General features: G+C 38.7%; 1 protein-coding gene and 1 pseudogene across 11 annotated transcripts in view; both read left to right on the top strand.

Moving 5' to 3' along the window:
- The window catches only part of TNIK (TRAF2 and NCK interacting kinase), a 435835-nt gene that overhangs the window by 183623 nt on the left and 236236 nt on the right, over window positions 1–15976 (top strand). The gene's annotated exons all lie outside the window — the stretch shown is intronic.
- Window positions 4908–7403, top strand: LOC139438764 (RNA transcription, translation and transport factor protein pseudogene; annotated as a pseudogene).

Here is a 15976-nt window from a genome sequence, read left to right as displayed (position 1 = left end):
AAGATAAGGAGGTATATAAGAACTGCCTCATGGCAACTCCATATTAGGCTGCTTATCTCCATTCATTTCAGGGGGAGTTTCAGGGCATCCTGCCAAGACAGTGGTTCAGGTTTGCCTACATGGCCTATGTGGAGAGGTGCAAGGTGGCCAGGGTGCCACGGCAGAGCTGTTCTCTACGTGCCCTTCTCTTGTTCGATCAGTTTGAGAGAAAGTTTGCAGAAATAAGATGTCTGGAATTTTATGAAGCTGGTTAGGTGAAAAAATTAAGAATTCTGGACTGTAAGCATTATTTAGGATATGAGATAGATACTACAAGAACAAAATACCCTGTCTTCCACTGGCTTAACACAAAGGTTTTTCTCTTGTTCATTGTACACATCCAGCAAGAGTCATTATTGCTCTCCACACAGCCATTCAGGGACGCAAGCTGATCCCAGTTCCACCATCCTGTAGCTGTAATGGCTGCAACTTGTGGCATCCTAGTCACCATGACAAGTAAAGAACACAGAGCTTCTATACCATGGCCTAAAAGTGACACAAGTCACTTCTTTCAGAACTATCACATGACCCAACCTAACTGCAAGGGAGCTGGGAAATGTGGGGGAGCAGATGGGTTTTTTAGTGGGCTTCATTGCTTTGCCATAGGCATTCACTTCCCCAAAGTCAGTCTATCAGTCTGGGTTAGGAGTTTTACAATGGGGTTTGGCAAAAAAAAAAAATCCTTCCATTTGTGAATGCTTTACTTTTTACAAAGTACTTTAATGCAAAAGGCTTTGAGAAGGGTAAAGAATCAAAGGTTCTGATGAAGGGACTTGCCCAAGTTCAAGGTAGTGAATGATTGTGTTCCAGACCTCAAAAACTATACTTGGTCCGTGTACACTACTTGGATGGAAACCAGCACACGCTTTAGTGTGTATTGACTTTGCCTAGGGGCTAGAAGGATAATTTTGTACTTGCTCATACTGCGTGGAAATCAAATGTTAGGTAAAGCACTATCCTAAATCATCAGAGACACTGTGCTATTCTTGAATCAGTTTGTTACAACCCCACGTTGGTAGTTTAAGGGTCTAAATCCTTTGGCAGTTGGAGAAATGAAACAGAATCAGTATTGCAGGTGCAGAACATTTTACTCTCTACATAAGTCTAAGTAGATATTTAATTGCTGTTCTTCAGAAGTGCAAAACAAGAGAATGTAATAATTAGAACTGTCATTATATACTTTCTCTTACTCTGATGCTGAGATGAACTGGTTCAAAAAATATTTTTAACCTTTACATCAGTGATAATTAATAAAAGTTTAACATAAAAATCTAACTGATTTCATTCTTTATACTTAATATAAAATAACAGATTCAGGTTAAGATAGTAGATGAAGACATGAAAGAAGTAATAAAATTATACTCGGTTTAATTTTTCTGAAAAAATGTGGAGGAAAACAGCCTCTGAATTTTACATTATCTATTAGTAAAAAAAGTGATGTTGATATTTTATTGAGGTCTAATTAAAAATTGGTAATTCAGTAGAAAGCTTTTCAAACAGTCTTTTCCCAATCTATTCAATTTTGACGTTATCACATGCAGCCCTGACAGCATTTGCCAGTGAGTCAGGTATCTAACTCGGGGAAAACCAGCAGTTTATACTAGCACTGTTTGGAGCTCCCAGTGGATGCTATCTCTTTTTCTCAGTGCATTGCTTAGATGTGAAAGTTGGGGGGATGGGTGAAAAAGCAAAGTATATATTAAGTCCAACACATTGCCTTATTTGTCTCCCCTCTCTAGAGCACAGCATCTGTGTTTTGATCTCTCCAGATGTTGAATCAGTGGGGAGAAAAGTGAAGTTGTGTTGGTGCTTGAAATGGAAAGCAGCGTTCTCTCTCTTCTTGTCTTCTCCTCCCGCCTCCAGTGTCTCCCCTTTTGGAAAGGGGAGGTGTAGATAAAGCGATTGGAATCTCAGTGTAAACCCTGAGAATGACACCAAATTATAGGTGTGCCCAGACACCTAGAATCTGGACTGGCCTATGGGAAGCAAGGACTGCAGTAAAATACATACCAGGGAATTTGATTTCTTATTAGGTCTGAACAGCTGAAGTGGTAGAAGGGGAAAAAAAATCTTTCTTACATCATCAAAATAGGAGAACAGGGAAGCCTAAAAGAAATTGTTCTGCATAGTTGAAAAAAAGGACAGAGTTCTCAACTTATTCTCTGCTGTGTTCCTCTGGAATAGAGGAAAAAGTTGTTTTATGACAGTGAGGACTTAGAAAATTACTTTTATGCTAGAGAAGGTGTCCTTTAAACATTTATCATGAAAAATTTCAAACGAACATGAAAATAGATAGAATGAATTAACTTGTACCTCACCCAGCTTCAATAATTATCAATATTTTGCCCATTTTTAAAATATAGTCTCTTCACCTCTGACTCTCCTCCCTTTTATTTATTGGTTGGAGAATTTAAAAAATATATATATTTTTTTACTTTAATAACATATATACAACCAAAAAAATTGCCTCTTTTAACCACATTCAGATACATAATTCAGTGCTGTTAATTATACTCACAGTGTTGTGCTGCCATCACCATCTTTGGTTGGGGAATTTAAAGCAAATTCTAAACATGATGTTAAGTAATTTGTCTAAATCTCATAACAAGAAAGTGGTGAATCCAGAATTCAGACCACAGCAGTCTGGTTCTAGAACCTTCTCTCTGTGGGAAAAAAGACAAAGCGGCTCAGAAAGCCACCTAGCAGTGTAACAAACAAAACCTTCCAGGGACCTTCCAAACTATCTTTGAATCTAGGAGTCTGCATGTTTTTTTTACAAAAGGAGAGTGTGGGCATGTGGAAGATAGATTTAAGATTAACTATCTGAATAAAAGCATTTTATTGCAACACTCATGAAGCACCAGTATATTGCAGAGGCTGCTTCTCTCCGGAAACACATTTATAGAAATTAATATCTGCTCAAATGCTCTGCCAACAGTTCACTAATTTAAAATAGCAGGGGTCAAGCATGGGTCATGTTTGAGTGAAGGCTTAAGTCCATGGGTATCTTCCACTGTGCTCCGATAAAAGTGTGAAGAGTTGACTCTTTAATTACAGCATTTTTGGAATGAATAAGGACTTGACACTTAGTGTTCCTGATTGTTTAAAAATATACTTTTGTGGGGAGAGGGTGATACATAGGATACAGTTTGAATGGCTGCTGATTCCTCAGTGCTGCTGCATCAGTACTTTGGATTCAGTTCAGTTGAACATGAGCAGAGCAGTACTCAGGGCATGCTTTAGGCCCTCTGGAAATCAAAGAAGGATCCTGGGGAGAGGCATTTCCTGCTTTTAAAGCACTGTTGCGCTCTCTTGGATCAAGGGGTGGCCAAATAGGAGCAGGCCACATAGTCTGAAATTAGGGTGGGTAGAATGACCAGGATCCCACCAGAAGGGCCCTGCCACCCCACAACAGGGCTCCCTCCTTAGCGTGCAGGAGCTGCAGGTGCAGCATTGCACTAGGACAGTCCGGAAACAACTGTGGACTCCAGGAAACCACTGTGTAAAATGTTAATTTCCCTGGAGGGAAGGAAGGAATAGCTTTCAATTAACATGAACACCGGTTAGTTTCTCAGGCTAGCTAATTGGACTCGCAAAAAACCGAGACTTTGTGGAGAGAGTGGGAGGCAGGATTAGTAAACTGTGATTATAGGACTGCTAGGAAGAAAAGGGGGTGGAGGGTAGAGGGTCAAAAGCAGGAGCCTTGAGCAGCTTGGAGCTGGAGTGAGGACCCCACATTCCTGTGTGGGAATCTACTGTCATAGAACATTTCTGAGGACTGCTTGTTTGTCGGTCAGCATTTCCTGACTCTCGGATCTGGAAGATGAGCATTAATATTGATACCAGGTCATCCTTACAAAATTAGGGGAGGTTTCTGAGAAAAGGTGGCATCTTCCTCCCGTCTACTTTGAATGAGCATAACCCATTGCAGAGTTTCCCAAGCTTTAATGCAGTTTCCCAAACTTCATGCTTACCAAACCTTCACCCCCCCCCCCTTCTTTCCCTGGCGACAGAGATAGACCCATTTCCTGGCTTGCTTTCACGGTTAAGGGCTAAGACTAAGTTCTGCTCAGTGGAACATGGGCAGAGGATGTATATCTTTCCTAAGCCTGGTTCGTGAAAATCTTTTCACCCTGTCCGCCAGGCTTTCTCTCTGTCTTTTTTAATCTGCTGGTCAGACATGCTCAAAGTGACCTTAGAATCCATGTATTGAAGTAGGCAGAAATTTTTTCATCCTTAATCCTCAAATGAATACATGAAAACGTACCACAGACCAGAAACACTCAATTGGAATTTTCACGAGCAAGAAATAAATTCTGTTGTGTGACGCTAATAGGATTTAGGGGTGATATCTGATATAGCAACTGGAAATACTTCCTCTGATCTTTTCCCCACTCTTACTATATATGACCTATGGTGTTATTTACTATTTTTCTTTATATCAATTAATTCGTTTTTTGTGAATTTTGATTTAAAAAGTAAACTTTATGTCATTATCACAAATGACGAAGAATATCACTACAAATAGAAGGAAATTCTAATAAAATTTAAGTTAAAAGATAATATTGTTATTTTATTTCTTGCTAGATGCTATTCCCTGGAGAAGGTTCTTCACATGAGACCTGCTGTCTCTATATTTTCAAAGGAGGAAATCGACCACTATTAGAAAAGTGTTAAAAACATATTAGCATCAAACTGATATTTATTTTTTCATCGAATCAGAAGGATTGGAAAAGAATTGGAAAAAAACCTCTTCCTTAGTGTGATTCAGTGCAATTTAATATTGTGTCTCAGCCACCTGAAGGCATCAGGTTTACCAGTGCTGCACATCCTGTTCTTGGGAAACAAAGACTAAATAGAGATCAGCTATGAACGAAGCCTTGAGAGTGAGTAGAAATGTTCAATAGAGGATGCTCATTTGCCATGGTAGGTAGACCCTACATGACTCTTGTAGTGGTGGGATAAAATGAGACTGCTGTGGGTACAGAATAACTTAGCAACCTTTAGTTCACCACTTAAAGTTTGGTTCATGGGTAATATATATTTAATTAATGTATTTGTAGCTTCTACTTGCAGTATGATGGAATAAGCCTTGAATACACTAACCTGCTGCAGGTAACAACTATAAACTCAGGAAATGGGATGCATTGTCCAGTTGCAGCATGGTGCAGGGAAGCTGAAGCACTGATAAAGACCACCATCTTTCTTGCCTGAGTAACAAGAAGACAGAGCTTGAGTTGGCTACAGCCACTAAGATCGGGAGGGAAATAGCAGAAAGGAAAGAGCTGGAGAAGGGGAGCCTCAGGTTCTGTTTGTAAACTCTGCCCAAGTCTTTGACTTCTAAAATATGCATGCATGGGGCAGACTCCAAGCAGAACAGTTAAAAGTAAAAAGCTGAACTGAGATTTGATCTGTTGCCACCACAGGTAAGACAGAGTTTGCAATTTAACGAAGTTAATTGCCTGCCAAAACAAAAACATCAACACTTTTCAAAGAAATATTACCAAATCCAGAGTCTCAACAACGTCAAATTTACAATGTTGAGTATACAATCCAAAATTACTTGACATACAAAGAACCAGGAAAATGTAACCTTTTCTCAAGGAAAAAGACAATTTAACAGTGGTCAACCCTGTAATGATCCAGATGTTGGCATTATCAGACAATCATTTTAAAGCAGCTGTTAGAACTAAGGTACAGGAAAATATTCATGTAAAAAATGAATAAAAAGGTAGTAATTTTCAGGAGAAAAAAGAAAATATAAAAAGAACAAGAATGGAATTTTAGAACTGAAAAAATAAAATATCTGAAAAGAAATAATTTCCTTTAACTTACTAACAGAACAGAAATGATAGGGGACTATCACCATGTTATGGTGCCTGAGTCATCAGTTGCCTCCTTGCTTCTCCTTTCCTAGCACAGTCCCTGGGGAAGAACAAGAAGAATGTTCTGAGGCAAAGTGACAGACAGCCCTTGACTTCCACAACCCTGTGGGCTTCAACTGGAAAGATGGAAGAGAATTTAGAAACTTTATTGTTTAGCATGACGATCAGAAAATCAGGTACTACAAGGTTGAAGACAGGTAATTTAATAAACATCTTCAGCAGTGACTGGTCCAAGTTCTTTGAAAAGTATCTCAGAGGTGTTTACTGGCCTTTCAAGATTCAAGATTGACAAGAAGCAATCGACTGGTTTCTTGGGTTAGCTGTTAATATTTGAATATGAAGATATGAAAAACACAAAGACTTGGTACCTGATAATACAAAAAAATGCTGATAGTGCAACTGAAAATGCAGAGCCACTGATCAATGTGGATGTAAATAATCCTGATTTTAAAGCTGGTGTAATGGCTTTGGCTAACCCCTTTCAGATTCAACTGTCAAGATGATTATTTGGTGATGCATAAGGCAATTTGTATTTTGATTCAGGAGAGGAGGTGCAGGATCTAGTTGCTAAAGCAAATTTAACACAAGAGGGCTTGCCTTTTGCTTAAGACAAGTATATTCTTGGTTTTGATACAGGAGATGCAGTTCTTAATGACGCTGCTCGAATTCTACAATTGCTGCATATAGCTCAGAGAGCTACAGATAACAATTAATGAAGCCATAGTAGCTGTTCAGACAATTATTGCTGATCCAAGGACAGACCACAGACTGGGAAAAGTTGGAAGATTTTTAGATCTCAGCTTCACACCTACTTAGTAGGTTCCCAACTGGGAACCATGTATACTTCTGGCATGTGTTTGGAAATGAAATGTCATGTTTTCAAGGGAGGAATTTCAAAAAATTGACTGTTCTAGAGATTTACCATCATTCCTTTTTTCTTTAATAAAGTTGGGGAAAGTGGGAAAAAAAAGAAATGATAGGGGAAAGACTCAATGAACCTAAAGATAAGTTAATAGAAATTACTCAGTTGGAACAAGAAAAAAAACTGAAAAAAAGTGAACAACCCTAGGGGTCTGTGGGACAAAGTCAAAGTCTAACATATGTTTAATAAGAGTCCTAGAACAAAAGAAAGATAATGGCCAAATTTTGTGAAAAACAAATTTACATATTCCAAAAGCTCAGTGAAACCCAAACAGGATAAATACAAAGAAGGTCACACCAAGGAACATTATAGTCAAACTGCTAAAAAACGAAAGATGCAGAGAAAATCCTGAAAGCAGAGGACAACGACACATTACCTACAGGGTCGCAATGACTCAAATGTTGTAGTCTTCCTATTTGAAACTTTGAAGCCCAGAAGAGAAGAAATAACAACTTTAAATTTCTGAAAGGAGGTGGTACTGGTGATGGAACACAGAAACCTGTCAAACCAGAAACTTTTATGATTTGAAAATAGGGCAAAGACATTTTTATATAAAAGGAAACAAGAGATTTCATTGCTACCAGATCTATACTACAACAGATGCACAAGAAACCTGTTTAAGCTGTAGGGACATATTATCAGAGGGAAACCTGGATTTTTCTGGAAGAAATGTGGAGTATTAAAAATGGTAGATAGGTATGTAAATATGATTTTTTTCCTCTTATTTAAAAAACATATGATTATTTAAGGCAAAAATTATACCCCTGTCCTGTGGGGCTCATAATGTATATAAATGCAATACATTTGATACCACAGATTAAAGGCCAGTAAGGTGGGGGTGGAGTGTTAAATGTATTATATGGTTCCAAAGTTTCTACATTTCATGTGAAGTAATATAATATTAATGCTATGTAGATCATAAAAAGTTAAGGATTTATATTATATTCCTTAGAGCAACCTTTAAAATACTAGTGCATAGAAACATAGCTAAAAATCTAATGGATAAATTAAAATGGAATTCTAAAAAAAATTGGACTGTTTGTGGTATGAATAAATTGGCCTGGTAAGATAGCAGATCTATTTGGTTCTATGAACTTATCATGGAATTCCTGTTTGCCATCCATTTTTGATTTACCGTCCTTCCTTTCTACTTCCCTGGATATTTTAATTAACTCTTTCTATAGAGCCCATTGCACTTTTGTCACATTGATGTACCCCACCCCATAAATGTGTGAGATTCGTGCTTATAATGCTATCCTTCATTGGAGAAAAGAATTAGAAAGTTTCACATGGAGACAAATATTTAACACATATCTTCTATAGAGAATAAATGGATTTTTAAAAAGATAACTGGCAAGTTATAAGGCAAAGATTAGTGTAGGAGGCTTAATGGTAGCAATAATGCTTACCAGTGACGGCTAAATGGGATCTGATAATCATCACATTTGAATTCTCTTAATAAAGGTCATTTTTGCTTGTGAAAACATTATTTGCTACATAATAACCATTGCCATTTCTTGCATACCTTCTATGTGCCAGGCACTATACTAGGTCCTTTATATATCATGTATCTTTTAATATTTACAACTCCAGTGAGGTAAATTACAATTTCCTTATTTTACAGATGGGAAGTAGGTGCAGGGAGATGAGTAATTTCTCCACAACCACATAGTTAATGATGGTGGTAGGATTCAAACCGAGGACAGACTGACCTTGGTGCCCTTTCCCACACATCACATTTCCTCCTGTTGAAAGCTTTTCAGATCTAAATGTTGACACTTGCTTTGCCACCATCATTCATCCATAGCTGTTTTTGAGTACCTGAGAATAACAACTTGTAACAAGATGTAAAGTCTAGTGGTGATGATGGGCGGGATACAAACTTTCTGAAGAGTCCAAAGTGCTACAAACTCTTTTTCTATCCCCCTCCACTTCTATCTTAAAAATAGTAGCCTACTAAAATCTCACCACATTTGCCAACATGTTATCTGCCACTATGCAGAGGAATAAACTGAGGCCCAGAGGAGTGTAGTAGAAGAGCTGGGCGTGAAGCTACATGTTTGGGCTCAACTGTAAATCAAGGTCTTCCCTCCCACTTTAAATTGGAATCCCTGTTCTAGAACTTTAGTGGTAAGGACATGTTTTTAGAAATGTTTCAGGATTGAACTGGTTGTTGGCAAAGTCAGGGAAGATTGGGACTAGCATCTACATAAACTAGTCATATTTTCTTCTGTCAGGCATGCCTTGCAGGATTTCAGATCGATAGTGACATTTACAGGAGACTGAGCATTTTTAACTGGAAAGATGAAGAGTTTCTCAAACCTTACTAAAACCAAAGTCCCAGCATATTTAGAATCATGGCCTTTTATATGTATGAAGAAACCTTTGAGAGTATCCTTCTCTTATTCTCCTTTTAAAGGTACTTGCAAGGCCAAACGACTTCAGTGTCCACTTTTGGCCAGGGACAAACAATTAGTTAGCTCAGAACAATGTCTGGCATTTCATAGGTTCTAACTACCAATTTGGGGGCATGCCTGATTATCACATTTTACTTCCCACTTCTCCTTAATATATTTCTTGAACTAAGAAACTCTTTGCAAGGCTTCCCTTTATGCTTCTTGAACAACTATCTCCTGAAAGTGTGTTCACAATGAAAATGTATATGTTATAACTTAAAAATTAGCTGATCTTTGAACAAGTTATTCATTTTAAGGGGAGTAATGAGCTTGAAGGGGAAAGAAATATAAAGAAAGGTGTTTACTGACCTCAGTAATCTTGGAAAATTTGGCAAATATGTTAAATACTGACCTTGAAGAAAATAACAATATCAAAAACCGTATTTGACCTGCTGTTGCACTAGATTTGATTGAAATCAAGACTTTTAATCTTTTAAAGCTTTGTCACTGGGAAATATAGTAAAATCCTCAGTAAGGTTCCAAAATATTTCATATACTGTTTCTTAGTGGAAACTTTTCAGAAGAGACAGTTACTTGTCACCAAGCCATTATTTCTAGTTAAAACCAACAGGCACAGAAATCATTCCTCTTTGGACTCAGGTTCTACACAACTAGGGTGGCCTTCTTATTTTAGAGTTTGTATTAAAACCAAAGAAAAGGGAAGTGGACTTGGCCCAATGGTTAGGGCGTCCACCTACCACATGGGAGGTCCGCGGTTCAAACCCCGGGCCTCCTTGACCTGTGTGGAGCTGGCCCGTGCGCAGTGCTGATGCACGCAAAGAGTGCCCATGCTACGCAGGGGTCGTAGGGGAGCCCCACGTGCAAGGAGTGCACCCCGTAAGGAGAGCCGCCCAGCGCGAAAGAAAGTTCAGCCTGCCCAAGAACGGCACCACACACATGGAGAGCTGACAAAACAAGATGACGCAACAAAAAGAAACACAGGTTCCCGGTGCTGCTGATTGGGATAGAAGCGGTCACAGAAGAACACACAGCGAATGGACATAGAGAGCAGACAGCTGGGGGCGGGAGAGAGGGGAGAAGGGGAGAGAAATAAATAAAAAATAAATAAAAAACAAAAGAAAACAAAGAAAAAGCCACAAAAATCATCTGTTGGATATATTTGAGGCCATATTTTAGATAGATTGAATTTGAACTTATGTGTATTGAATTTGAAAAGGATCAATGGTAACAAGAGTACTTGACATCACACACTAAGGTAATAGAGTTGAAAGCTTAACAATAAAAATGAGAATTTTTGTCCAGTTTTTGGTTTGGATTAGGAAAAAAGAAAGATTTGCAAATGGTGTATGATGCCCAGGATACTCTTGACTTGCCTTGAGACCACACGGGAAGCCCTAACGTTTTGCCCTAGCATGTTCCTGGAAACTGTTCTACAAATGATTTATTGTAAAACAGATATGTTTTTCTATGAGGGAGTTTCTTTTCTGATCAAAGACTTGGAAACATAAACTATCTTCTTGACCAACAATAAGCCATAAAAACAGATTTGAATACACAGAGTAAAATTCTAGTCTATCGTAAAGCTTCTATAAGCAATTATTATGTGAGAAGACCCAGCATATTAGAAAATTGTACACAGAGTCTCTTCAAACTACAACATTGTGTCATAAATGAGATTGTGTAAATGGAAGTATCTAGAGTGGCCTTGGCTTGTATTAGGTACTAGATAATGTTAATAGAGTCAGAACAAATGTTACACATTTATTTGTTCTCCAAAGTGATACTTCTGTCTCTAAAATTTTTTATGTTTCAATTTACAATGTATACTTTTTAGCAATCTTAGATTATGAAAGGACCTTTGGAGAACGTTCTTGAAGATTTATACTTCTTCCAGAGATGCCTGAATAAATGCTTCTTCCTTCCTCATTGAATTTCTAGTTAATGAGTCAAGTCATTCATGAATCTTCCTCCTGTTCGAAGTTTGTGTTCTAAGTCCTATAGGAGGGACTCCTTAGGTATCTGCTATGGTGATGAATGATAATGAAGATGATGAAACGGATGGAAGAGAAGGAAAATAACATTTTTAAGAATAAGAGCTAACCTAGATTTTCTCCATGTGTCTCCTCTCTTCTACCGTCTTAGGTAATTCTGATGAGTTAATTGGATATGCTATTTCAATGGCTCATCATTAGACATAGCCACCCCTCCTCTACCAAAGGGTAATGAGGAGGAAATACTGAGTTAGCTATTTCTTTCTCGTTCGTAACTATAGAACATATTTGCACCTCCTAGGAAAGGTAAGATAGGCCAAGGCTGTGTCGTACACCTGATCTTTTAGGAATGGAGTAGCTAGTCCCCCACATGGCTGAGTCCCAAAATAGCCAATTATCCACACATGGCCTTTTGTAAAAAAATCACTCAGAAAACAGTTTCTCAACCTTGATAATGCATCAGAGTCACCAGTGCCTGAATCCCATCCCCAGGCACTGTGGTTCAGTTTTTCTGTGGTGGGGTAGCAGTTTTGGCAATTCTAATGTACAGCCAGTTTTGAAAAAGATGTAGTATCTTAGTGTCTGCCAAATAATGGAAGACAGAATCAAAGAATACCTTTATTTATTTTGTTTTTTTATTTTATTTTAAGGATTTATTTCTCTCCCCTTCCACAACCCCACCCCATTGTCTCCTCCCTGTGTCTACTCACTGTGTGATCTTCTGTGTCCGCTTGTACCCTTGGTGGCACGGGGAAGCTGCATCTCTTTTTTGTTGCGTCATCTTGCTGCATCAGTTCTCTGTGTGCACAACACCACTCCTGGGTGGGCTGCACTTTTTTCATGCAGGGCCGTTCTCCTTGCAGGGCACACTCCTTGCGCATGGGGCACCCCCATGTGGGGATGCCCCTGTGAGGCACAGCACTCCCTGTGTACAGCAGCTCTGCACATGGGCCAGCTCACCACACAGGTCAGGAGGCCCTGGGTATCGAACCCTGGACCCTCCCATATGGTAGGCGGATGCTCTATCAGTTGAGCCACATCTGCTTCCCAATACCTTTAGTTTTACTAGCATCTGATGAATAGATGGAAAGTGCAAATGGGCGCTTAATAATAATGATACTGATTGTCATTTATTTAGTGTTTACTATGTTCCAGACACTGTACACAATTTAAAAGCATAGTAGCCCTTTTATTGCACATAAGCAGACTTAGCTCTTAGTGTCAATTAAGTTAGCCATAACCATATCGCTGCTAAAATTTGAATCTGGCTCTACTCCAAAAAGAGCTCATCTCTTTCCAGTCTGTCACACTGCCTCTACACTAGTACCTTCTCATCCACTTTTTTCCTTGAGTAAATGCAGTTAAAGACAGGCTAACATATATTACTACTGCTAACAAATTCAGCACCCTGAATATTGCTGAAGAATTTCAATGGCTGATATGTTTGTTCTAGCCCTGGGTAAAAGTGATGCATTATTAACAGCTTATGAAAGTATCAGCTTGAATTTTATGTTTGAAGACAGGTGATTCCTGTTCATGGAAGACAGTCTGTATCCTTTAAGTAATTTGAGGCATATTTCATGCTCATATATTGTGTTTTCCTAATGTCTTTCATTGGAAAAGCATTTACCTAATAGCTTAAAGCAAGGCTATTATTAACTTAGTTCTCAAGGAAAGAAGGTTTTTAAAATAATTTTCTCTGCTCTTCATTTCTCTTGCTGTAAGCATGTGGTAAAGTCTTGGCATCTGTTCAGGATAAATTTTCTGCTTCCTTTATGCCTTTTAGTCAATACACATTTTATCTGAGTTTACTCCCTCCCACCATCTCACCCTTTGATAATCTACAGGAAGCCAGATCTTACTAATTTTGAGCACTTGCTCCCAAAATTATTTATTAGTGTTTAATCCATATTAGCTAGAATTTATGGAGGATTTATATTGCTCAAAGTGTTATAAAAATGTGTAAAAGACAGTCCCCTTAAATAATGTAATAGTTTGAGGAAAATTACAAAGGTAGGAGAATTTATTTGGGACTGGCTATTTGGAAAAGATTGCTTATTTTTAAATGCCGCATGCGCAAGGGTGTTTTTGCAAAGGAAAACCATTAAGTAAAATAATTTGGGAGTGAAAACTGATGTGGATAGAGAGATTTTCTTCTATGCAGGCACCTACTTTGTTGTCAAACATCCAGATTTTTTTCCCAAGGTTAATCTTTCCTGAGGTTGTGTTGCTCTAGAATGCTTAGTGTTTCTCAAACTTTTAGAGTTCATCCGGATCCCTTGGGGGACCTGTTGACTCCTAAATTGCTGGGTGCCTCCCCCAGAGTTTCTGATTCTTAAGTCTGGGGTGGGATCTGAGGATTGACATGCATCTAACAATTTCCCAGGTGTAGCAGTTTGATATGGTTATGAATTCACAAAATAGATATTGGATTATGTTTGTAATCTGGTCTGTACCTGGGCGTGATTAAGTTATGATTGGGGCTTTGATTGGGCCATGTCATTAGGGTGTTGAGTTCCCACCCTTTGGTGGGTGGGGATTCACAGATAAAAGGCATGGCAAAGGACAAATTGAGGGCTTTTGATGTTGGAGCTTTGATGTTGGAGTTTGATGCTGAAGCCTTAAGCTGGAGCCCCAGAAAGTAAGCTCACAGAGAAAAGAGAAGCCAGCCCCAGGAAGAGAGGAACGCTGAACCCAGGAAGAAACACGTCCTGGGAAGAAAGGAACCTTGAACCCAGAGAAGCAAGACCCTGGAAGGGAGGAACCTAGGAAGCCTGAACCCTCACAGCTGTCAGCAGCCATCTTGCTCCAACACATGAAAATAGACTTTGGTGAGGAAAGTAACTTACGCTTTAAGACCTGGTATTTGTAAGCTCCTACCCCAAATAAATACCCTTTATAAAAACCAACCAATTTCTGTTATTTTGCCTCAGCACCCCTTTGGCTGACTAACACACCAGGTAATGTTGATACTTCTCACTGGATAACAGCCATACAGTAATAAGACATGTAGTTCTGGTCTGAGAGATGAGCCTCTGTGGATGAAATTGTTCTGGAACTCCATCTCAGGAGTAAACCAAATTACGCCGAACTCAAGGAACCTTTGGAGGTTGCACGAGACTAAGAAGATGGCAGAGAAGCAGTACCCTCATGGTATTTCTGGGAAGAACATTCTTCTTGAATTCCCATGCAGCGCAAACCTGTTTGGCTTCTTCACTGTCCCTGTGATTTGAGGCAGTTCTCTGGTGTAGTCCAGAACCCCAGTGGGGCAGTCCTAGATATGTAAGGGCTATCCAGGCTGTGTGGACTCTACTTCCTCTTTTTCTTGACTTGCAGAGAGCAGAAACCATAGAGCTCATGGGTGGGGAGCTCAGTCTGCCATGGGGCCATTCTTTTTCAGAGTCCTTATCCAGTAGTTAGTGAGGTGGACTGCCTCAGCACTTTAGGGGAGAAGGAGCATTCTGTGATAGTGATGGTTATTATTTTTAGGCTTTAACACCAAAGTTTGAAATTCTCTATAAGTGAATGATTTGTGGGTTCTGCTTCCTTAATTTTCTCAGTTATGCATTTGACTCTCATATATTCATTCAGATTGCCAAATCTCCTATACAATCCTTCCCTCTTCCAAAAAAAAGAGAGAGAAAAGTAAAAAGGGTAGTTCTATTTTTGTGGGAAAAGAGGAAAGAATCCAGGAAACATTCAGAGGACTATATGTTTTCTTAGCTCCTTCTGATACATCTAAAATTCAAGTAGAATTTGATCAGTTATAAACTTTACATGATATTTTTAAAAAGTTAGTACGAAATTGATTTTCTATCTGTGCCCCCCCCCAAAAACATTTCCAGTTTACACAATTAAGAAAAGAGTCCCTCAATAAAGACCACTTTTCTTATTCATAAGAGTTTTCACAGGAAAGTAGAGGGAAAGGGGTCTATAGGTTTCACTCTTCCTGTGCAGATGACTGCATCTCTGCTGGTAGAATGAAGAACTGCAATTGTCCAGGTCTGTTTTCAGGTTAGGATTCCCTCCTCTTCCCCCATTTCTCTTGGAGTTTTACATTCTAAACTTCCTCTTTGACTCTTAAGGAAAGAAAATTTTGTCTTTCTCTCTCTTGAGATTTTATATCATTTTTTCATGAGCTTCAGAGATTAATTCAGTAAAACTGTTTTGATACTTCTGTTTTATCTTTCAGTTTCCCTTGTTATTTTAAAAGGCTTCAAGATGCCATTAAGAGAATCCACAGATAGTTCCTTTGGCAGAGATGCTGGTTGAAAAAATATCTTTGGCTATGCACCAAGTCAGTGACCTATAAATACTCTATGCTGGTTCTTATTTCTCATCTTTTTGATGCAGTGGGATGGAGTTCTTGGACTGATGCCTTGAGGAAAATGTTGTTTTGGTGATAACCAAAGATTTTCATCTGTACTAGAACTGAAGACACCCATTGTGGGCTGGACAATTCCTTCTAGCCTAAATACTCATTTTCTAGATCACATCTCAAGTTCTCTGCTGTCAGTAGAGGAGAGAATGCCAGGTCACATAATCACTTTTTAAAAAATTTTTATTGTGCTATACACGGGCAGCAACTATCACCTTCAGGCATGGCAAGATCCGGAGGACTGTCTGAGATGTATATAAATGTCTGTTTATGTATATGTGGGAGTAAAATAATATATATTTGGTACAATTTTAGTGTCAACTGTTGAGGTATCAGAAATATTA

This window comes from Dasypus novemcinctus, chromosome 4 (assembly GCF_030445035.2).
Source record: "Dasypus novemcinctus isolate mDasNov1 chromosome 4, mDasNov1.1.hap2, whole genome shotgun sequence".
Classification (NCBI taxonomy): Eukaryota; Metazoa; Chordata; class Mammalia; order Cingulata; family Dasypodidae; genus Dasypus; species Dasypus novemcinctus.
The sequence above is the reverse complement of the archived record's forward strand: the minus strand, read 5'-3'. Positions and strand labels throughout refer to the sequence as shown.